The sequence below is a fragment of the Labrus mixtus genome, chromosome 22, assembly GCF_963584025.1.
Source record: "Labrus mixtus chromosome 22, fLabMix1.1, whole genome shotgun sequence".
Classification (NCBI taxonomy): domain Eukaryota; kingdom Metazoa; phylum Chordata; class Actinopteri; order Labriformes; family Labridae; genus Labrus; species Labrus mixtus.
In genome coordinates this window covers 5,366,954-5,392,699 of record NC_083633.1, presented here as the reverse complement: position 1 = coordinate 5,392,699, position 25,746 = coordinate 5,366,954, and the positions used below count along the sequence as shown (strand labels likewise).

Here is a 25,746-nt window from a genome sequence, read left to right as displayed (position 1 = left end):
TAGAAAGGGATACATTGCTATGGCTGTCAGTAACATTAAAGGATGTTTCAGAAAGCATCAGGTTTTTGGAGAAGGATGGAAATTCACAACTCCTACATTAGTAAATGGGGGAACCATGCATTTTGATAAGCAATCATGACACAGTGACTTTCCAATAGGTTGGGCTGGTCTAGGATTTGAACCAGGGACCTCTCGCACCCAAAGCGAGAATCATACCCTTAGACCAAAGAGCCACACAATTTGTCTTTCAATAGAATATTTGAGAAATTTTGCTAAAGCCCATGTAGGAGCCATGTTTATGAAGTGCAAACACAAATTGTTCCAGCAGGGGTCGCCTTTAGGTTAAGGTGAAACGCTATATAGGTAGGAACTATCACTGGGGTGTCAGGTGTTGCTAGACGTGGAGCAATTACACTTTTTTGACCACTGTATGCCACACTATGAGGTAATAGAAGAAGATATTGGACTGTCTTATTTTGAATTCTTACGCTCAGGAGCGAAGCCGGCAAGCGCGTCAATTAATAGGCTAGATTAGCCCGTCTATGTAGCCCCTCAGTGGCTTTAAGTTTTAGGCTTAGCCACTATAGCCCATGAATGCATTCTGAAGTCGAGGGACCATCTCAAAACTTATCCTTGCACATCTGCAAAGTAGAAGGGATCCATTGCTATGGCTGAAAGTAACATTCAAGGATGTTTCAGAAAGCATCAAGTTTTTGCAGAAGGAGGATGGAAATTCACAACTCCTACATCAGTAAATGGGGGAACCATGCATTTTGATAACCAATGATGACACAGTGACTTTCCAATCACATGGGCTCGTCCGGGATTTGTACCCGGGACCTCTTGCACCCTAAGTGAGAATCATACCCCTAGACCAGGGGTGGGCAAACTTTTTGACTCGCGGGCCACAATGGGTTCTAAAATTTGACAGAGGGGCCGGGCCAGGAACAGATGGATGGAGTGTTTGTGTGAACTAATATAAATGACATGTAAAAGCCATTACATGAAAGGATTTGGCCTTTAACAGGTAGCAAAGCATGAATATGCAAGGCTCATTGTACAAATTGATTTCCAAATGCATTCATTTAATTAAATTAAATTTTAATAAACACAGTAGAGAAACTCACATTCAGTTTCAGTGAGTTTTCAGTTCCCTTTTTTGCCAGTGCATTAAAGTCTGGGGTTAGTTTTGTAGTGGTAATTCTCAGGATAGATCCGAGGTGTTGGTCAGTTAACTTGGATCTGTGAGGGGCTTTGTTGATGTTCATGACGCTGAATGTCTGCTCACATATGTAGGTATATCGCTTAGCTCGGGAAATTCGTCAGATTTCCCCATTAACTCCAAAAATACGCTGATCTCCTCTTTCAGCTCCCACACTCGTTGAAACACTTTGCCCAAACTTAACCAGCGGACACGAGAGTGGTACAGTAAGTCCTGATGATCCGCATCAGTTTCCTCCAGGAACATAATAAACTGACGATGCTGAAGTCCCCTTGCTCGTATAAAGTTAACACGTTTTACAACTGGATTCACGACATGACTAAGCTGCAATACAGACTTACATAGAGATTCCTGATGGATGATGCAGTGAAGGAAAATAACATCCTGGTCAGGGTTTTCCTCTTTCACTTTATCCTGGATTCTTTTCAGCAGCCCAACATGTTTTCCAGTTAAATTTGGCGATCCATCCGTTGTGAAATTGACAAGTTTACTCCAAGGTAGCTTCATCCTCTCGATGACAGCAGACACCTGGTTATACAAGTCCTCTCCTCGCGTTTTTCCTTTCAGGGACTCCATGGTCAAAAACTCCTCTGTTATCTCAAAACTGTCATTAATCCCTCGGATAAAAATGAGGAGCTGAGCAGTGTCTTTTACGTCATTACTTTCATCCAGTGCTAGTGAATATAACTTAAAGGACACAGCCTTTTTGTTTTATTCGCTGGCTATATCTTCATCAATCAGTTCCACACAGCGAGTCACAGTCCTGCGTGATAAACTGATTTTTTCAAACTGGCCTTGGCTCTCCGGACACAAGAGACCTGCTGTGTCTATCATGCATTCTTTTAAAAACTCGCCTTCGGAGAAAGGCTTGCTAGCCTTTGCTAATTTGAATGCCAGCAAAAAACTTGTCTTGGTAGCTGACTCTTGAATCGCAGTTTGTTGGTGAAAAAAATGTTGCTGAGTCTGTAAATTATCCTTCAACCTCTGAGCCGCAGCCGCCCGTTCTTGCGTGGACTGCTTGCTAGCGTAGTTAGCATGCTTCATAGCAAAGTGACGGCTGATATTGTACTCTTTGAAAACTGCGACAGTTTCTTGGCATATCAGGCATACAGCCTTTGATCGGACTTCAGTGAAAAAATATTTAGTTGTCCACTCCGTATTAAACACTCGGCATTCACTGTCCACTTTTCTTTTCTTTGATCCGCTCATTTTTACAGAAGGGCTAATACGGGTTCATAGGGCAAAGCGAAAAAGTGAAGAAGGGCATAATACACCACACTCTGAAGTGCGCCATCTATTGGGGAAACGCGGGCATTACAGGGGAAAACGAACGAGGTTTAATTATAATAAAATTTGATTTAATAATAATATAATTTGGACAAGTTTGGCGGGCCGGATTAAAAAGCCCAACGGGCCGTATATGGCCCACGGGCCGTAGTTTGCCCATGCCTGCCCTAGACCAACGAGCCATGAATTACCACTTTCAATAGGAAATTTGACCAATTCCTAAGAACCAAAGAAAATGCATTCTATAACCTAGGGATCATATCAAATATATTTCTTGCACAACTACAAAATGAAAGGGATCTATTTCTATGGCTGTCATTAAGATCCAAGGCTATTTCAGAAAGCATCCAGTTTTTGCAGAAGGAGGATGGAAATTCACAACTCCTACATCAGTAAATGGGGGAACCATGCATTTTGATAACCAAGTGAGAACAGAGTGACTTTCCAATAGCTTGGGCTCGTCCGGGATTTGAATCTGGGACCGCTAGCACCCGAAGCGAGAATCATACCCCTAGACCAATGAGCCACAAAGTTCCAGTGTCAATAGGACATTTGTCCAATTTCCAAGAACCAAATAAAATGCATTCTAAAGCCTAGGGATCATATCAAATATGTTCCTTGCACAAGTACCAAGGTGAAAGGGATCTATTGCGATGGCTGTCATTAAGATGCAAGGTTCTTTCAGAAAGCATCTCGTTTTTGCAGAAGAAGGATGGAAATTCACAACTCCTACATCAGTAAATGGGGGAACCATGCATTTTGATAACCAATCATGACACAGTGACTTTCCAATAGCTTGGATAGAGCACATGAATGCATTCTGAAGTCGAGGGACCATCTCAAAACTTATCCTTGCACATCTGCAAAGTGGACGGGATCCATTGCTGTTGCTGAAAGTAACATTGAAGGATGTTTCAGAAAGCATCAAGTTTTTGCAGAAGGATGGAAATTTACAACTCCTACATCAGTAAATGGGGGAACCATGCATTTTGATAAACAAGTGAGACCAGAGTGACTTTCCAATGGCGTAGGCTCATCTGGGATTTGAACCCGGTATCTCTTACACCCTAAGCGAGACTCATAACCCTATACCAACGAGCCACAAAATAGCACTTTCAATAGGAAATTTGACCAATTTCCAAGAAGCAAAAAAGAGTGCATTCTAGAGCCTAGGGATCATATCAAATATGTTCCTTGCACGACTACCAAAGTCAAAGGGATCTATTGCTATGGCTGTAATTAAGATCCAAGGCTATTTCAGAAAGCATCCGGTTTTTTGCAGAAGAAGGATGGAAATTCACAACTCCTACATTAGTAAATGGGGGAACCATGCATTTTGATAACCAATCATGACACAGTGACTTTCCAATAGCTTGGATAGAGCCCATGAATGCATTCTGAAGTCGAGGGACCATCTCAAAACTTATCCTTGCACATCTACAAAGTGGACGGGATCCATTGCTGTTGCTGAAAGTAACATTCAAGGATGTTTCAGAAAGCATCAAGTGTTTGCAGAAGGATGGAAATTCACAACTCCTACATCTGTAAATGGGGGAACCATGCATTTTGATAACCAAGAGAGACCAGCTTGACTTTCCAATAGCTTGGGCTCGTCTGGATTTGAACCCGATACCTCTTACACCCTAAGCGAGACTCATACCACTGTACCAACGAGCCACAAAATAGCACTTTCAATAGGAAATTTGACCAATTTCCAAGAAGCAAAAAAGAGTGCATTCTAGAGCCTAGGGATCATATCAAATATGTTCCTTGCACGACTACCAAAGTCAAAGGGATCTATTGCTATGGCTGTCATTAAGATCCAAGGCTCTTTCAGAAAGCATCCGGTTTTTTACAGAAGAAGGATGGAAATTCACAACTCCTACATCAGTAAATGTGGGAACCATGCATTTTGATACCCAATCATGACACTGCGACTTTCCAATAGCTCTGGCTCATCTGGGATTTCAACCCGGGACCTCTCACACCCTAAGCGAGAATCATACCCCTAGACCAACGAGCCACAAAACAGAACTCTCAATTGGAAATTTGACAAATTTTCGTGAAGCACATGAATGCATTCTGAAGTTGATGGACCATCTCAAAACTTATCCTTGCACATCTGCAAAGTGGAAGGGATCTATTGCTATGGCTGTCATTAAGATCCAAGGCTCTTTCAGAAAGCATCTGTTTTTGCAGAAGAATGATGGAAATTCACATCTCCTACATCAGTAAATGAGGGAACCATGCATTTTGATAACCAAGTGAGGACAGAGTGACTTTCCAATAGCTTGGGCTGGTCCGAGATCTGAACCTGGGACCTCCCGCACCCAAAGCGAGAATCATACCCCTAGACCAACGAGCCATGAAGTACCACTTTCAATAGGAAATTTGACCAATTTCTAAGAACCAAAGAAAATGCCTTCTATAACCTAGGGATCATATCAAATATATTCCTTGCACAACTACAAAATTAAAGAGATCTATTGCTGTGGCTGTCATTAAGATCAAAGGCTATTTCAGAAAGCATCAAGTTTTTGCACAAGAAGGATGGAAATTCACAACTCCTACATCAGTAAATGAGGGAACCATGCATTTTGATAACCAAGTGAGGACAGAGTGACTTTCCAATAGCTTGGGCTCATCCGGGATTTGAACCTGAGACCTCCCGCACCCGATGCGAGAATCATACCCCTAGACCAATGAGCCACAAAACACCACCTTCAATAGTAAATGTGACAAATTTTTGTGAAGCCCATGAACGCATTCTGAAGTCGAGGGACCATCTCTAAACTTATCATGCACATCTGCAAAGTGGAAGGGATCCATTGCTATGGCTGAAAGTAACATTCAAGGATGTTTCAGAAAGCATCAAGTTTTTGCAGAAGGATGGAAATTCACAACTCCTACATCAGTAAATGGGGGAACCATGCATTTTGATAACCAAGTGAGACCAGAGTGACTTTCCAATAGCTTGGGCTCGTCTGGATTTCAACCCGATACCTCTTACACCCTAAGCGAGACTCATACCCCTATACCAACGAGCCACAAAATAGCACTTTCAATAGGAAATTTGACCAATTTCCAAGAAGCAAAAAAGAGTGCATTCTAGAGCCTAGGGATCATATCAAATATGTTCCTTGCACGACTACCAAAGTCAAAGGGATCTATTGCTATGGCTGTCATTAAGATCCAAGGCTATTTCAGAAAGCATCCGTTTTTTTGCCGAAGAAGGATGGAAATTCACAACTCCTACATTAGTAAATGGGGGAACCATGCATTTTGATAACCAATCATGACACAGTGACTTTCCAATAGCTTGGATCGAGCCCATGAATGCATTCTGAAGTCGAGGGACCATCTCAAAACTTATCCTTGCACATCTGCAAAGTGGACGGGATCCATTGCTGTTTCTGAAAGTAACATTCAAGGATGTTTCAGAAAGCATCAAGTTTTTGCAGAAGGATGGAAATTCACAACTCCTACATTAGTAAATGGGGGAACCATGCATTTTGATAACCAATCATGACACAGTGACTTTCCAATAGCTTGGATAGAGCCCATGAATGCATTCTGAAGTCGAGGGACCATCTCAAAACTTATCCTTGCACATCTGCAAAGTGGACGGGATCCATTGCTGTTTCTGAAAGTAACATTCAAGGATGTTTCAGAAAGCATCAAGTTTTTGCAGAAGGATGGAAATTCACAACTCCTACATCAGTAAATGGGGGAACCATGCATTTTGATAAACAAGTGAGACCAGAGTGACTTTCCAATGGCTTAGGCTCATCTGGGATTTGAACCAGGGACCTCTCGCACATCAGTAAATGGAGGAACCATGCATTTTTATAACCAATCATGACACAGTAATGTTCCAAAAGCTTGGGCTCGTCCGGGATTTGACCCGGGACCTCTCGCACCCTAAGCGACAATCATACCCCTAGACCAACTAGCCACAAAACACCACCTTCAATAGTAAATGTGACAAATTTTTGTGAAGCCCATGAACGCATTCTGAAGTCGAGGGACCATCTCTAAACTTATCATGCACATCTGCAAAGTGGAAGGGATCCATTGCTATGGCTTAAAGTAACATTCAAGGATGTTTCAGAAAGCATCAAGTTTTTGCAGAAGGATGGAAATTCACAACTCCTACATCAGTAAATGGGGGAACCATGCATTTTGATAACCAAGTGAGACCAGAGTGACTTTCCAATAGCTTGGGCTCGTCTGGATTTGAACCCGATACCTCTTACACCCTAAGCGAGACTCATACCCCTATACCAACGAGCCACAAAATCTCACTTTCAATAGGAAATTCGACCAATTTCCAAGAAGCAAAAAAGAGTGCATTCTAGAGCCTAGGGATCATATCAAATATGTTCCTTACACAACTACCAAAGTGAAAGGGATCTATTGCTATGGCTGTCATTAAGATCCAAGGCTATTTCAGAAAGCATCCGGTTTTTTGCAGAAGAAGGATGGAAATTCACAACTCCTACATCAGTAAATGGGGGAACCATGCATTTTGATAACCAATCATGACACAGTGACTTTCCAATAGCTTGGATAGAGCCCATGAATGCATTCTGAAGTCGAGGGACCATCTCAAAACTTATCCTTGCACATCTGCAAAGTGGACGGGATCCATTGCTGTTGCTGAAAGTAGCATTCAAGGATGTTTCAGAAAGCATCAAGTTTTTGCAGAAGGATGGAAATTCACAACACCTGCATCAGTAAATGGGGGAACCATGCATTTTGATAACCTATCATGACACAGTAATGTTCCAAGAGCTTGGGCTCGTCCGGGATTTGAACCCGGGACCTCTCGCACCCTAAGCGAGAATCATACCCCTAGACCAACGAGCCACAAAATACCACCTTCAATATGAAATGTGACAAACTTTCGTGAAGCCCATGAACGCATTCTGAAGTCGAGGGACCATCTCTAAACTTATCATGCACATCTGCAAAGTGGAAGGGATCCATTGCTATGGCTGAAAGTAACATTCAAGGATATTTCAGAAAGCATCAAGTTTTTGCAGAAGGATGGAAATTCACAACTCCTACATCAGTAAATGGGGGAACCATGCATTTTGATAACCAAGTGAGACCAGAGTGACTTTCCAATAGCTTGGGCTCGTCTGGATTTCAACCCGATACCTCTTACACCCTAAGCGAGACTCATACCCCTATACCAACGAGCCACAAAATAGCACTTTCAATAGGAAATTTGACCAATTTCCAAGAAGCAAAAAAGAGTGCATTCTAGAGCCTAGGGATCATATCAAATATGTTCCTTGCACGACTACCAAAGTCAAAGGGATCTATTGCTATGGCTGTCATTAAGATCCAAGGCTATTTCAGAAAGCATCCGTTTTTTTGCCGAAGAAGGATGGAAATTCACAACTCCTACATTAGTAAATGGGGGAACCATGCATTTTGATAACCAATCATGACACAGTGACTTTCCAATAGCTTGGATCGAGCCCATGAATGCATTCTGAAGTCGAGGGACCATCTCAAAACTTATCCTTGCACATCTGCAAAGTGGACGGGATCCATTGCTGTTTCTGAAAGTAACATTCAAGGATGTTTCAGAAAGCATCAAGTTTTTGCAGAAGGATGGAAATTCACAACTCCTACATTAGTAAATGGGGGAACCATGCATTTTGATAACCAATCATGACACAGTGACTTTCCAATAGCTTGGATAGAGCCCATGAATGCATTCTGAAGTCGAGGGACCATCTCAAAACTTATCCTTGCACATCTGCAAAGTGGACGGGATCCATTGCTGTTTCTGAAAGTAACATTCAAGGATGTTTCAGAAAGCGTCAAGTTTTTGCAGAAGGATGGAAATTCACAACTCCTACATCAGTAAATGGGGGAACCATGCATTTTGATAAACAAGTGAGACCACAGTGACTTTCCAATGGCTTAGGCTCATCTGGGATTTGAACCAGGGACCTCTCGCACATCAGTAAATGGGGGAACCATGCATTTTTATAACCAATCATGACACAGTAATGTTCCAAAAGCTTGGGCTCGTCCGGGATTTGACCCGGGACCTCTCGCACCCTAAGCGACAATCATACCCCTAGACCAACTAGCCACAAAATACCACCTTCAATAGGAAATGTGACAAATTTTCGTGAAGCTCATGAATGCATTCTGAAGTCGAGGGACCATCTCTAAGCTTATCATGCACATCTGTAAAGTGGAAGGGATCCATTGCTATGGCTGAAAGTAACATTCAAGGATGTTTCAGAAAGCATCAAGTGTTTGCAGAAGGATGGAAATTCACAACTCCTACATCTGTAAATGGGGGAACCATGCATTTTGATAACCAAGAGAGACCAGCTTGACTTTCCAATAGCTTGGGCTCGTCTGGATTTGAACCCGATACCTCTTACACCCTAAGCGAGACTCATACCACTGTACCAACGAGCCACAAAATAGCACTTTCAATAGGAAATTTGACCAATTTCCAAGAAGCAATAAAGAGTGCATTCTAGAGCCTAGGGATCATATCAAATATGTTCCTTGCACGACTACCAAAGTCAAAGGGATCTATTGCTATGGCTGTCATTAAGATCCAAGGCTCTTTCAGAAAGCATCCGGTTTTTTACAGAAGAAGGATGGAAATTCACAACTCCTACATCAGTAAATGTGGGAACCATGCATTTTGATACCCAATCATGACACTGTGACTTTCCAATAGCTCGGGCTCATCTGGGATTTCAACCCGGGACCTCTCACACCCTAAGCGAGAATCATACCCCTAGACCAACGAGCCACAAAACAGAACTCTCAATTGGAAATTTGACAAATTTTCGTGAAGCACATGAATGCATTCTGAAGTTGATGGACCATCTCAAAACTTATCCTTGCACATCTGCAAAGTGGAAGGGATCTATTGCTATGGCTGTCATTAAGATCCAAGGCTCTTTCAGAAAGCATCTGTTTTTGCAGAAGAATGATGGAAATTCACATCTCCTACATCAGTAAATGAGGGAACCATGCATTTTGATAACCAAGTGAGGACAGAGTGACTTTCCAATAGCTTGGGCTGGTCTGGGATTTGAACCTGGGACCTCCCGCACCCAAAGCGAGAATCATACCCCTAGACCAACGAGCCATGAAGTACCACTTTCAATAGGAAATTTGACCAATTTCTAAGAACCAAAGAAAATGCCTTCTATAACCTAGGGATCATATCAAATATATTCCTTGCACAACTACAAAATTAAAGAGATCTATTGCTATGGCTGTCATTAAGATCCAAGGCTATTTCAGAAAGCATCCGGTTTTTTGCAGAAGAAGGATGGAAATTCACAACTCCTACATTAGTAAATGGGGGAACCATGAATTTTGATAACCAATCATGACACAGTGACTTTCCAATAGCTTGGATAGTGCCCATGAATGCATTCTGAAGTCGTGGGACCATCTCAAAACTTATCCTTGCACATCTGCAAAGTGGACGGGATCCATTGCTGTTGCTGAAAGTAACATTCAAGGATGTTTCAGAAAGCATCAAGTTTTTGCAGAAGGATGGAAATTCACAACTCCTACATCAGTAAATGGGGGAACCATGCATTTTGATAACCAAGTGAGACCAGAGTGACTTTCCAATAGCTTGGGCTCGTCTGGATTTGAACCCGATACCTCTTACACCCTAAGCGAGACTCATACCCCTATACCAACGAGCCACAAAATCTCACTTTCAATAGGAAATTCGACCAATTTCCAAGAAGCAAAAAAGAGTGCATTCTAGAGCCTAGGGATCATATCAAATATGTTCCTTACACAACTACCAAAGTGAAAGGGATCTATTGCTATGGCTGTCATTAAGATCCAAGGCTATTTCAGAAAGCATCCGGTTTTTTGCAGAAGAAGGATGGAAATTCACAACTCCTACATCAGTAAATGGGGGAACCATGCATTTTGATAACCAATCATGACACAGTGACTTTCCAATAGCTTGGATAGAGCCCATGAATGCATTCTGAAGTCGAGGGACCATCTCAAAACTTATCCTTGCACATCTGCAAAGTGGACGGGATCCATTGCTGTTGCTGAAAGTAGCATTCAAGGATGTTTCAGAAAGCATCAAGTTTTTGCAGAAGGATGGAAATTCACAACACCTGCATCAGTAAATGGGGGAACCATGCATTTTGATAACCTATCATGACACAGTAATGTTCCAAGAGCTTGGGCTCGTCCGGGATTTGAACCCGGGACCTCTCGCACCCTAAGCGAGAATCATACCCCTAGACCAACGAGCCACAAAACACCACCTTCAATATGAAATGTGACAAACTTTCGTGAAGCCCATGAACGCATTCTGAAGTCGAGGGACCATCTCTAAACTTATCATGCACATCTGCAAAGTGGAAGGGATCCATTGCTATGGCTGAAAGTAACATTCAAGGATATTTCAGAAAGCATCAAGTTTTTGCAGAAGGATGGAAATTCACAACTCCTACATCAGTAAATGGGGGAACCATGCATTTTGATAACCAAGTGAGACCAGAGTGACTTTCCAATAGCTTGGGCTCGTCTGGATTTCAACCCGATACCTCTTACACCCTAAGCGAGACTCATACCCCTATACCAACGAGCCACAAAATAGCACTTTCAATAGGAAATTTGACCAATTTCCAAGAAGCAAAAAAGAGTGCATTCTAGAGCCTAGGGATCATATCAAATATGTTCCTTGCACGACTACCAAAGTCAAAGGGATCTATTGCTATGGCTGTCATTAAGATCCAAGGCTATTTCAGAAAGCATCCGTTTTTTTGCCGAAGAAGGATGGAAATTCACAACTCCTACATTAGTAAATGGGGGAACCATGCATTTTGATAACCAATCATGACACAGTGACTTTCCAATAGCTTGGATCGAGCCCATGAATGCATTCTGAAGTCGAGGGACCATCTCAAAACTTATCCTTGCACATCTGCAAAGTGGACGGGATCCATTGCTGTTTCTGAAAGTAACATTCAAGGATGTTTCAGAAAGCATCAAGTTTTTGCAGAAGGATGGAAATTCACAACTCCTACATTAGTAAATGGGGGAACCATGCATTTTGATAACCAATCATGACACAGTGACTTTCCAATAGCTTGGATAGAGCCCATGAATGCATTCTGAAGTCGAGGGACCATCTCAAAACTTATCCTTGCACATCTGCAAAGTGGACGGGATCCATTGCTGTTTCTGAAAGTAACATTCAAGGATGTTTCAGAAAGCGTCAAGTTTTTGCAGAAGGATGGAAATTCACAACTCCTACATCAGTAAATGGGGGAACCATGCATTTTGATAAACAAGTGAGACCACAGTGACTTTCCAATGGCTTAGGCTCATCTGGGATTTGAACCAGGGACCTCTCGCACATCAGTAAATGGGGGAACCATGCATTTTTATAACCAATCATGACACAGTAATGTTCCAAAAGCTTGGGCTCGTCCGGGATTTGACCCGGGACCTCTCGCACCCTAAGCGACAATCATACCCCTAGACCAACTAGCCACAAAATACCACCTTCAATAGGAAATGTGACAAATTTTCGTGAAGCTCATGAATGCATTCTGAAGTCGAGGGACCATCTCTAAGCTTATCATGCACATCTGTAAAGTGGAAGGGATCCATTGCTATGGCTGAAAGTAACATTCAAGGATGTTTCAGAAAGCATCAAGTGTTTGCAGAAGGATGGAAATTCACAACTCCTACATCTGTAAATGGGGGAACCATGCATTTTGATAACCAAGAGAGACCAGCTTGACTTTCCAATAGCTTGGGCTCGTCTGGATTTGAACCCGATACCTCTTACACCCTAAGCGAGACTCATACCACTGTACCAACGAGCCACAAAATAGCACTTTCAATAGGAAATTTGACCAATTTCCAAGAAGCAATAAAGAGTGCATTCTAGAGCCTAGGGATCATATCAAATATGTTCCTTGCACGACTACCAAAGTCAAAGGGATCTATTGCTATGGCTGTCATTAAGATCCAAGGCTCTTTCAGAAAGCATCCGGTTTTTTACAGAAGAAGGATGGAAATTCACAACTCCTACATCAGTAAATGTGGGAACCATGCATTTTGATACCCAATCATGACACTGTGACTTTCCAATAGCTCGGGCTCATCTGGGATTTCAACCCGGGACCTCTCACACCCTAAGCGAGAATCATACCCCTAGACCAACGAGCCACAAAACAGAACTCTCAATTGGAAATTTGACAAATTTTCGTGAAGCACATGAATGCATTCTGAAGTTGATGGACCATCTCAAAACTTATCCTTGCACATCTGCAAAGTGGAAGGGATCTATTGCTATGGCTGTCATTAAGATCCAAGGCTCTTTCAGAAAGCATCTGTTTTTGCAGAAGAATGATGGAAATTCACATCTCCTACATCAGTAAATGAGGGAACCATGCATTTTGATAACCAAGTGAGGACAGAGTGACTTTCCAATAGCTTGGGCTGGTCTGGGATTTGAACCTGGGACCTCCCGCACCCAAAGCGAGAATCATACCCCTAGACCAACGAGCCATGAAGTACCACTTTCAATAGGAAATTTGACCAATTTCTAAGAACCAAAGAAAATGCCTTCTATAACCTAGGGATCATATCAAATATATTCCTTGCACAACTACAAAATTAAAGAGATCTATTGCTATGGCTGTCATTAAGATCCAAGGCTATTTCAGAAAGCATCCGGTTTTTTGCAGAAGAAGGATGGAAATTCACAACTCCTACATTAGTAAATGGGGGAACCATGAATTTTGATAACCAATCATGACACAGTGACTTTCCAATAGCTTGGATAGTGCCCATGAATGCATTCTGAAGTCGTGGGACCATCTCAAAACTTATCCTTGCACATCTGCAAAGTGGACGGGATCCATTGCTGTTGCTGAAAGTAACATTCAAGGATGTTTCAGAAAGCATCAAGTTTTTGCAGAAGGATGGAAATTCACAACTCCTACATCAGTAAATGGGGGAACCATGCATTTTGATAACCAAGTGAGACCAGAGTGACTTTCCAATAGCTTGGGCTCGTCTGGATTTGAACCCGATACCTCTTACACCCTAAGCGAGACTCATACCCCTATACCAACGAGCCACAAAATCTCACTTTCAATAGGAAATTCGACCAATTTCCAAGAAGCAAAAAAGAGTGCATTCTAGAGCCTAGGGATCATATCAAATATGTTCCTTACACAACTACCAAAGTGAAAGGGATCTATTGCTATGGCTGTCATTAAGATCCAAGGCTATTTCAGAAAGCATCCGGTTATTTGCAGAAGAAGGATGGAAATTCACAACTCCTACATCAGTAAATGGGGGAACCATGCATTTTGATAACCAATCATGACACAGTGACTTTCCAATAGCTTGGATAGAGCCCATGAATGCATTCTGAAGTCGAGGGACCATCTCAAAACTTATCCTTGCACATCTGCAAAGTGGACGGGATCCATTGCTGTTGCTGAAAGTAGCATTCAAGGATGTTTCAGAAAGCATCAAGTTTTTGCAGAAGGATGGAAATTCACAACACCTGCATCAGTAAATGGGGGAACCATGCATTTTGATAACCTATCATGACACAGTAATGTTCCAAGAGCTTGGGCTCGTCCGGGATTTGAACCCGGGACCTCTCGCACCCTAAGCGAGAATCATACCCCTAGACCAACGAGCCACAAAATACCACCTTCAATATGAAATGTGACAAACTTTCGTGAAGCCCATGAACGCATTCTGAAGTCGAGGGACCATCTCTAAACTTATCATGCACATCTGCAAAGTGGAAGGGATCCATTGCTATGGCTGAAAGTAACATTCAAGGATATTTCAGAAAGCATCAAGTTTTTGCAGAAGGATGGAAATTCACAACTCCTACATCAGTAAATGGGGGAACCATGCATTTTGATAACCAAGTGAGACCAGAGTGACTTTCCAATAGCTTGGGCTCGTCTGGATTTGAACCCGATACCTCTTACACCCTAAGCGAGACTCATACCCCTATACCAACGAGCCACAAAATAGCACTTTCAATAGGAAATTTGACCAATTTCCAAGAAGCAAAAAAGAGTGCATTCTAGAGCCTAGGGATCATATCAAATATGTTCCTTGCACGACTACCAAAGTCAAAGGGATTTATTGCTATGGCTGTCATTAAGATCCAAGGCTATTTCAGAAAGCATCCGTTTTTTTGCCGAAGAAGGATGGAAATTCACAACTCCTACATCAGTAAATGGGGGAACCATGCATTTTGATAACCAATCATGACACAGTGACTTTCCAATAGCTTGGATAGAGCCCATGAATGCATTCTGACGTCGAGGGACCATCTCAAAACTTATCCTTGCACATCTGCAAAGTGGACGGGATCCATTGCTGTTTCTGAAAGTAACATTCAAGGATGTTTCAGAAAGCATCAAGTTTTTGCAGAAGGATGGAAATTCACAACTCCTACATTAGTAAATGGGGGAACCATGCATTTTGATAACCAATCATGACACAGTGACTTTCCAATAGCTTGGATAGAGCCCATGAATGCATTCTGAAGTCGAGGGACCATCTCAAAACTTATCCTTGCACATCTGCAAAGTGGACGGGATCCATTGCTGTTTCTGAAAGTAACATTCAAGGATGTTTCAGAAAGCGTCAAGTTTTTGCAGAAGGATGGAAATTCACAACTCCTACATCAGTAAATGGGGGAACCATGCATTTTGATAAACAAGTGAGACCACAGTGACTTTCCAATGGCTTAGGCTCATCTGGGATTTGAACCAGGGACCTCTCGCACATCAGTAAATGGGGGAACCATGCATTTTTATAACCAATCATGACACAGTAATGTTCCAAAAGCTTGGGCTCGTCCGGGATTTGACCCGGGACCTCTCGCACCCTAAGCGACAATCATACCCCTAGACCAACTAGCCACAAAATACCACCTTCAATAGGAAATGTGACAAATTTTCGTGAAGCTCATGAATGCATTCTGAAGTCGAGGGACCATCTCTAAGCTTATCATGCACATCTGTAAAGTGGAAGGGATCCATTGCTATGGCTGAAAGTAACATTCAAGGATGTTTCAGAAAGCATCAAGTGTTTGCAGAAGGATGGAAATTCACAACTCCTACATCTGTAAATGGGGGAACCATGCATTTTGATAACCAAGAGAGACCAGCTTGACTTTCCAATAGCTTGGGCTCGTCTGGATTTGAACCCGATACCTCTTACACCCTAAGCGAGACTCATACCACTGTACCAACGAGCCACAAAATAGCACTTTCAATAGGAAATTTGACCAATTTCCAAGAAGCAATAAAGAGTGCATTCTAGAGCCTAGGGATCATATCAAATATGTTCCTTGCACGACTACCAAAGTCAAAGGGATCTATTGCTATGGCTGTCATTAAGATCCAAGGCTCTTTCAGAAAGCATCCGGTTTTTTACAGAAGAAGGATGGAAATTCACAACTCCTACATCAGTAAATGTGGGAACCATGCATTTTGATACCCAATCATGACACTGTGACTTTCCAATAGCTCGGGCTCATCTGGGATTTCAACCCGGGACCTCTCACACCCTAAGCGAGAATCATACCCCTAGACCAACGAGCCACAAAACAGAACTCTCAATTGGAAATTTGACAAATTTTCGTGAAGCACATGAATGCATTCTGAAGTTGATGGACCATCTCAAAACTTATCCTTGCACATCTGCAAAGTGGAAGGGATCTATTGCTATGGCTGTCATTAAGATCCAAGGCTCTTTCAGAAAGCATCTGTTTTTGCAGAAGAATGATGGAAATTCACATCTCCTACATCAGTAAATGAGGGAACCATGCATTTTGATAACCAAGTGAGGACAGAGTGACTTTCCAATAGCTTGGGCTGGTCTGGGATTTGAACCTGGGACCTCCCGCACCCAAAGCGAGAATCATACCCCTAGACCAACGAGCCATGAAGTACCACTTTCAATAGGAAATTTGACCAATTTCTAAGAACCAAAGAAAATGCCTTCTATAACCTAGGGATCATATCAAATATATTCCTTGCACAACTACAAAATTAAAGAGATCTATTGCTGTGGCTGTCATTAAGATCCAAGGCTATTTCAGAAAGCATCCGGTTTTTTGCAGAAGAAGGATGGAAATTCACAACTCCTACATTAGTAAATGGGGGAACCATGAATTTTGATAACCAATCATGACACAGTGACTTTCCAATAGCTTGGATAGTGCCCATGAATGCATTCTGAAGTCGAGGGACCATCTCAAAACTTATCCTTGCACATCTGCAAAGTGGACGGGATCCATTGCTGTTGCTGAAAGTAACATTCAAGGATGTTTCAGAAAGCATCAAGTTTTTGCAGAAGGATGGAAATTCACAACTCCTACATCAGTAAATGGGGGAACCATGCATTTTGATAACCAAGTGAGACCAGAGTGACTTTCCAATAGCTTGGGCTCGTCTGGATTTCAACCCGATACCTCTTACACCCTAAGCGAGACTCATACCCCTATACCAACGAGCCACAAAATAGCACTTTCAATAGGAAATTTGACCAATTTCCAAGAAGCAAAAAAGAGTGCATTCTAGAGCCTAGGGATCATATCAAATATGTTCCTTGCACGACTACCAAAGTCAAAGGGATCTATTGCTATGGCTGTCATTAAGATCCAAGGCTATTTCAGAAAGCATCCGGTTTTTTGCAGAAGAAGGATGGAAATTCACAACTCCTACATTAGTAAATGGGGGAACCATGAATTTTGATAACCAATCATGACACAGTGACTTTCCAATAGCTTGGATAGTGCCCATGAATGCATTCTGAAGTCGTGGGACCATCTCAAAACTTATCCTTGCACATCTGCAAAGTGGACGGGATCCATTGCTGTTGCTGAAAGTAACATTCAAGGATGTTTCAGAAAGCATCAAGTTTTTGCAGAAGGATGGAAATTCACAACTCCTACATCAGTAAATGGGGGAACCATGCATTTTGATAACCAAGTGAGACCAGAGTGACTTTCCAATAGCTTGGGCTCGTCTGGATTTGAACCCGATACCTCTTACACCCTAAGCGAGACTCATACCCCTATACCAACGAGCCACAAAATCTCACTTTCAATAGGAAATTCGACCAATTTCCAAGAAGCAAAAAAGAGTGCATTCTAGAGCCTAGGGATCATATCAAATATGTTCCTTACACGACTACCAAAGTGAAAGGGATCTATTGCTATGGCTGTCATTAAGATCCAAGGCTATTTCAGAAAGCATCCGGTTTTTTGCAGAAGAAGGATGGAAATTCACAACTCCTACATCAGTAAATGGGGGAACCATGCATTTTGATAACCAATCATGACACAGTGACTTTCCAATAGCTTGGATAGAGCCCATGAATGCATTCTGAAGTCGAGGGACCATCTCAAAACTTATCCTTGCACATCTGCAAAGTGGACGGGATCCATTGCTGTTGCTGAAAGTAGCATTCAAGGATGTTTCAGAAAGCATCAAGTTTTTGCAGAAGGATGGAAATTCACAACACCTGCATCAGTAAATGGGGGAACCATGCATTTTGATAACCTATCATGACACAGTAATGTTCCAAGAGCTTGGGCTCGTCCGGGATTTGAACCCGGGACCTCTCGCACCCTAAGCGACAATCATACCCCTAGACCAACGAGCCACAAAATACCACCTTCAATATGAAATGTGACAAACTTTCGTGAAGCCCATGAACGCATTCTGAAGTCGAGGGACCATCTCTAAACTCATCATGCACATCTGCAAAGTGGAAGGGATCCATTGCTATGGCTGAAAGTAACATTCAAGGATATTTCAGAAAGCATCAAGTTTTTGCAGAAGGATGGAAATTCACAACTCCTACATCAGTAAATGGGGGAACCATGCATTTTGATAACCAAGTGAGACCAGAGTGACTTTCCAATAGTTTGGGCTCGTCTGGATTTGAACCCGATACCTCTTACACCCTAAGCAAGACTCATACCCCTATACCAACGAGCCACAAAATAGCACTTTCAATAGGAAATTTGACCAATTTCCAAGAAGCAAAAAAGAGTGCATTCTAGAGCCTAGGGATCATATCAAATATGTTCCTTGCACGACTACCAAAGTCAAAGGGATCTATTGCTATGGCTGTCATTAAGATCCAAGGCTATTTCAGAAAGCATCCGTTTTTTTGCCGAAGAAGGATGGAAATTCACAACTCCTACATTAGTAAATGGGGGAACCATGCATTTTGATAACCAATCATGACACAGTGACTTTCCAATAGCTTGGATCGAGCCCATGAATGCATTCTGAAGTCGAGGGACCATCTCAAAACTTATCCTTGCACATCTGCAAAGTGGACGGGATCCATTGCTGTTTCTGAAAGTAACATTCAAGGATGTTTCAGAAAGCATCAAGTTTTTGCAGAAGGATGGAAATTCACAACTCCTACATTAGTAAATGGGGGAACCATGCATTTTGATAACCAATCATGACACAGTGACTTTCCAATAGCTTGGATAGAGCCCATGAATGCATTCTGAAGTCGAGGGACCATCTCAAAACTTATCCTTGCACATCTGCAAAGTGGACGGGATCCATTGCTGTTTCTGAAAGTAACATTCAAGGATGTTTCAGAAAGCATCAAGTTTTTGCAGAAGGATGGAAATTCACAACTCCTACATCAGTAAATGGGGGAACCATGCATTTTGATAAACAAGTGAGACCACAGTGACTTTCCAATGGCTTAGGCTCATCTGGGATTTGAACCAGGGACCTCTCGCACATCAGTAAATGGGGGAACCATGCATTTTGATAACCAATCATGACACAGTAATGTTCCAAAAGCTTGGGCTCGTCTGGGATTTGAACCCGGGACCTCTCGCACCCTAAGCGACAATCATACCCCTAGACCAACTAGCCACAAAATACCACCTTCAATAGGAAATGTGACAAATTTTCGTGAAGCTCATGAATGCATTCTGAAGTCGAGGGACCATCTCTAAGCTTATCATGCACATCTGTAAAGTGGAAGGGATCCATTGCTATGGCTGAAAGTAACATTCAAGGATGTTTCAGAAAGCATCAAGTGTTTGCAGAAGGATGGAAATTCACAACTCCTACATCTGTAAATGGGGGAACCATGCATTTTGATAACCAAGAGAGACCAGCTTGACTTTCCAATAGCTTGGGCTCGTCTGGATTTGAACCCGATACCTCTTACACCCTAAGCGAGACTCATACTACTGTACCAACGAGCCACAAAATAGCACTTTCAATAGGAAATTTGACCAATTTCCAAGAAGCAATAAAGAGTGCATTCTAGAGCCTAGGGATCATATCAAATATGTTCCTTGCACGACTACCAAAGTCAAAGGGATCTATTGCTATGGCTGTCATTAAGATCCAAGGCTCTTTCAGAAAGCATCCGGTTTTTTACAGAAGAAGGATGGAAATTCACAACTCCTACATTAGTAAATGTGGGAACCATGCATTTTGATACCCAATCATGACACTGTGACTTTCCAATAGCTCGGGCTCATCTGGGATTTCAACCCGGGACCTCTCACACCCTAAGCGAGAATCATACCCCTAGACCAACGAGCCACAAAACAGAACTCTCAATTGGAAATTTGACAAATTTTCGTGAAGCACATGAATGCATTCTGAAGTTGATGGACCATCTCAAAACTTATCCTTGCACATCTGCAAAGTGGAAGGGATCTATTGCTATGGCTGTCATTAAGATCCAAGGCTCTTTCAGAAAGCATCTGTTTTTGCAGAAGAATGATGGAAATTCACATCTCCTACATCAGTAAATGAGGGAACCATGCATTTTGATAACCAAGTGAGGACAGAGTGACTTTCCAATAGCTTGGGCTGGTCTGGGATTTGAACCTGGGACCTCCCGCACCCAAAGCGAGAATCATACCCGTAGACCAACGAGCCATGAAGTACCACTTTCAATAGGAAATTTGACCAATTTCTAAGAACCAAAGAAAATGCCTTCTATAACCTAGGGATCATATCAAATATATTCCTTGCACAACTACAAAATTAAAGAGATCTATTGCTGTGGCTGTCATTAAGATCAAAGGCTATTTCAGAAAGCATCAAGTTTTTGCACAAGAAGGATGGAAATTCACAACTCCTACATCAGTAAATGAGTGAACTATGCATTTTGATAACCAAGTGAGGACAGAGTGACTTTCCAATAGCTTGGGCTCGTCCGGGATTTGAACCTGGGACCTCCCGCACCCGAAGCGAGAATCATACCCCTAGACCAACGAACCACAAAACATCACCTTCAATAGTAAATGTGACAAATTTTTGTGAAGCCCATGAACGCATTCTGAAGTCGAGGGACCATCTCTAAACTTATCATGCACATCTGCAAAGTGGAAGGGATCCATTGCTATGGCTGAAAGTAACATTCAAGGATGTTTCAGAAAGCATCAAGTTTTTGCAGAAGGATGGAAATTCACAACTCCTACATCAGTAAATGGGGGAACCATGCATTTTGATAACCAAGTGAGACCAGAGTGACTTTCCAATAGCTTGGGCTCGTCTGGATTTGAACCCGATACCTCTTACACCCTAAGCGAGACTCATACCCCTATACCAACGAGCCACAAAATAGCACTTTCAATAGGAAATTTGACCAATTTCCAAGAAGCAAAAAAGAGTGCATTCTAGAGCCTAGGGATCATATCAAATATGTTCCTTGCACGACTACCAAAGTCAAAGGGATCTATTGCTATGGCTGTCATTAAGATCCAAGGCTATTTCAGAAAGCATCCGGTTTTTTGCAGAAGAAGGATGGAAATTCACAACTCCTACATTAGTAAATGGGGGAACCATGAATTTTGATAACCAATCATGACACAGTGACTTTCCAATAGCTTGGATAGTGCCCATGAATGCATTCTGAAGTCGAGGGACCATCTCAAAACTTATCCTTGCACATCTGCAAAGTGGACGGGATCCATTGCTGTTGCTGAAAGTAACATTCAAGGATGTTTCAGAAAGCATCAAGTTTTTGCAGAAGGATGGAAATTCACAACTCCTACATCACTAAATGGGGGAACCATGCATTTTGATAACCAAGTGAGACCAGAGTGACTTTCCAATAGCTTGGGCTCGTCTGGATTTGAACCCGATACCTCTTACACCCTAAGCGAGACTCATACCCCTATACCAACGAGCCACAAAATAGCACTTTCAATAGGAAATTTGACCAATTTCCAAGAAGCAAAAAAGAGTGCATTCTAGAGCCTAGGGATCATATCAAATATGTTCCTTGCACGACTACCAAAGTCAAAGGGATTTATTGCTATGGCTGTCATTAAGATCCAAGGCTATTTCAGAAAGCATCCGTTTTTTTGCCGAAGAAGGATGGAAATTCACAACTCCTACATCAGTAAATGGGGGAACCATGCATTTTGATAACCAATCATGACACAGTGACTTTCCAATAGCTTGGATAGAGCCCATGAATGCATTCTGAAGTCGAGGGACCATCTCAAAACTTATCCTTGCACATCTGCAAAGTGGACGGGATCCATTGCTGTTTCTGAAAGTAACATTCAAGGATGTTTCAGAAAGCATCAAGTTTTTGCAGAAGGATGGAAATTCACAACTCCTACATCAATAAATGGGGGAACCATGCATTTTGATAAACAAGTGAGACCAGAGTGACTTTCCAATGGCTTAGGCTCATCTGGGATTTGAACCAGGGACCTCTCGCACATCAGTAAATGGGGGAACCATGCATTTTGATAACCAATCATGACACAGTAATGTTCCAAAAGTTTGGGCTCGTCTGGGATTTCAACCCGGGACCTCTTGCACCCTAAGCGACAATCATACCCCTAGACCAACGAGCCACAACATACCACCTTCAATAGGAAATGTGACAAATTTTCGTGAAGCTCATGAATGCATTCTGAAGTCGAGGGACCATCTCTAAGCTTATCATGCACATCTGTAAAGTGGAAGGGATCCATTGCTATGGCTGAAAGTAACATTCAAGGATGTTTCAGAAAGCATCAAGTTTTTGCAGAAGGATGGAAATTCACAACTCCTACATCACTAAATGGGGGAACCATGCATTTTGATAACCAAGTGAGACCAGAGTGACTTTCCAATAGCTTGGGCTCGTCTGGATTTGAACCCGATACCTTTTACACCCTAAGCGAGACTCATACCCCTATACCAACAAGCCACAAAATTGCACTTTCAATAGGAAATTTGACCAATTTCCAAGAAGCAAAAAAGAGTGCATTCTAGTGCCTAGGGATCATATCAAATATGTTCCTTGCACGACTACCAAAGTGAAAGGGATCTATTGCTATGGCTGTCATTAAGATCCAAGGCTATTTCAGAAAGCATCCGGTTTTTTGCAGAAGGATGGAAATTCACAACTCCTACATCAGTAAATGGGGGAACCATGCATTTTGATAACCAATCATGACACAGTGACTTTCCAATACCTTGGATAGAGCCCATGAATGCATTCTGAAGTCGAGGGACCATCTCTAAACTTATCATGCACATCTGCAAAGTGGACGGGATCCATTGCTATGGCTGAAAGTAACATTCAAGGATGTTTCAGAAAGCATCAAGTTTTTGCAGAAGGATGGAAATTCACAACTCCTACATCAGTAAATGGGGGAACCATGCATTTTGATAACCTAGTGAGACCAGAGTGACTTTCCAATAGCTTGGGCTCGTCTGGATTTCAACCCGATACCTCTTACACCCTAAGCGAGACTCATACCCCTATACCAACGAGCAACAAAATTGCATTTTCAATAGGAAATTTGACCAATTTCCAAGAAGCAAAAAAGAGTGCATTCTAGAGCCTAGGGATCATATCAAATATGTTCCTTGCACGACTACCAAAGTCAAAGGGATCTATTGCTATGGCTGTCATTAAGATCCAAGGCTATTTCAGAAAGCATCCGGTTTTTTGCAAAAGGATGGAAATTCACAACTCCTACATCAGTAAATCGGGGAACCATGCATTTTGATAACCAATAATGACACAGTGACTTTCCAATAGCTTGGATAGAGCCCATGAATGCATTCTGAAGTCGAGGGACCATCTCTAAACTTATCATGCACATCTGCAAAGTGGACGGGATCCATTGCTGTTGCTGAAAGTAACATTCAAGGATGTTTCAGACAGCATCAAGTTTTTGCAGAAGGATGGAAATTCACAACTCCTACATCAGTAAATGGGGGAACCATGCATTTTGATAACCAAGTGAGACCAGAGTGACTTTCCAAAAGCTTGGGCTAGTCTGGATTTGAACCCGATACCTCTTACACCCTAAGCGAGACTCATACCCCTATACCAACGAGCCACAAAATAGCAATTTCAATAGGAAATTTGACCAATTTCCAAGAAGCAAAAAAGAGTGCATTCTAGAGCCTAGGGATCATATCAAATATGTTCCTTGCACGACTACCAAAGTGAAAGGGATCTATTGCTATGGCTGTCATTAAGATCCAAGGCTATTTCAGAAAGCATCCGGTTTTTTGCAAAAGGATGGAAATTCACAACTCCTACATCAGTAAATCGGGGAACCATGCATTTTGATAACCAATAATGACACAGTGACTTTCCAATAGCTTGGATAGAGCCCATGAATGCATTCTGAAGTCGAGGGACCATCTCTAAACTTATCATGCACATCTGCAAAGTGGACGGGATCCATTGCTGTTGCTGAAAGTAACATTCAAGGATGTTTCAGACAGCATCAAGTTTTTGCAGAAGGATGGAAATTCACAACTCCTACATCAGTAAATGGGGGAACCATGCATTTTGATAACCAAGTGAGACCAGAGTGACTTTCCAAAAGCTTGGGCTAGTCTGGATTTGAACCCGATACCTCTTACACCCTAAGCGAGACTCATACCCCTATACCAACGAGCCACAAAATAGCAATTTCAATAGGAAATTTGACCAATTTCCAAGAAGCAAAAAAGAGTGCATTCTAGAGCCTAGGGATCATATCAAATATGTTCCTTGCACGACTACCAAAGTGAAAGGGATCTATTGCTATGGCTGTCATTAAGATCCAAGGCTATTTCAGAAAGCATCTGGTTTTTTGCAGAAGAAGGATGGAAATTCACAACTCTTACATCAGTAAATGGGGGAAACATGCATTTTGATAACCAATCATGACACTGCGACTTTCCAATAGCTTGGGCTCGTCCGGGATCTCTCGCACCCAAAGCGAGAATCATGCCCCTAGACCAACGAGCCACAGTGTAAAACTTTTAATAGGAAATTTGACCAATTTCCAAGAAGCAAAAAAGAGTGCATTCTAGAGCCTAGGGATCATATCAAATATGTTCCTTGCACGACTTCTAAAGTGAAAGGGATCTATTGCTATGGCTGTCATTAAGATCCAAGGCTATTTCAGAAAGCATACAGTTTTTTGCAGAAGAAGGATGGAAATTCACAACTCCTACATTAGTAAATGGGGGAACCATGCATTTTGATAACCAATCATGACACAGTGACTTTCCAATAGCTTGGATAGAGCTCATGAATGCATTCTGAAGTCGAGGGACCATCTCAAAACTTATCCTTGCACATCTGCAAAGTGGACGGGATCCATTGCTGTTGCTGCTCTCACACATCAGTAAATGGGGGAACCATGCATTTTGATAACCAATCATGACACAGTAATGTTCCAAGAGTTTGGGCTCGTCCGGGATCTCTCGCACCCGAAGCGAGAATCATACCCCTAGACCAAAGAGCCACAAAGTTCCAGTGTCAATAGGAAATTTGTCCAATTTCCAAGAACCAAAGAAAATGCATTCTAAAGCCTAGGGATCATATCAAATATGTTCCTTGCACAAGTACCAAGGTGAAAGGGATCTATTGCTATGGCTGTCATTAAGATCCAAGGCTCTTTCAGAAAGCATCTCGTTTTTGCAGAAGAAGGATGGAAATTCACAAATCCTACATCAGTAAATGGGGGAACCATGCATTCTAAAGCCTAGGGATCATATATCTTTCCAATAGGAAATGTGACAAATTTTCGTGAAGCCCATGAACGCATTCTGAAGTCGAGGGACCATCTCTAAACTTATCATGCACATCTGCAAAGTGGACGGGATCCATTGCTGTTGCTGAAAGTAACATTCAAGGATGTTTCAGACAGCATCAAGTTTTTGCAGAAGGAT

At 42.1% G+C, this 25,746-nt stretch overlaps 1 protein-coding gene and 4 non-coding genes across 6 annotated transcripts in view; 1 reads left to right on the top strand and 4 right to left on the bottom strand.

Annotated features, from left to right (window-relative positions):
• Positions 1 to 25,746, top strand: part of zgc:162331 (uncharacterized protein LOC793007 homolog) — a 110,632-nt gene that overhangs the window by 35,928 nt on the left and 48,958 nt on the right. The gene's annotated exons all lie outside the window — the stretch shown is intronic.
• Positions 7,307 to 7,378, bottom strand: trnap-agg (transfer RNA proline (anticodon AGG)). The gene has a single exon. It is a non-coding gene; the product is annotated as a tRNA-Pro (tRNA).
• On the bottom strand, positions 10,729 to 10,800 carry trnap-agg (transfer RNA proline (anticodon AGG)). The gene has a single exon. It is a non-coding gene; the product is annotated as a tRNA-Pro (tRNA).
• On the bottom strand, positions 14,151 to 14,222 carry trnap-agg (transfer RNA proline (anticodon AGG)). Its single transcript has one exon. It is a non-coding gene; the product is annotated as a tRNA-Pro (tRNA).
• Positions 18,149 to 18,220, bottom strand: trnap-agg (transfer RNA proline (anticodon AGG)). Its single transcript has one exon. It is a non-coding gene; the product is annotated as a tRNA-Pro (tRNA).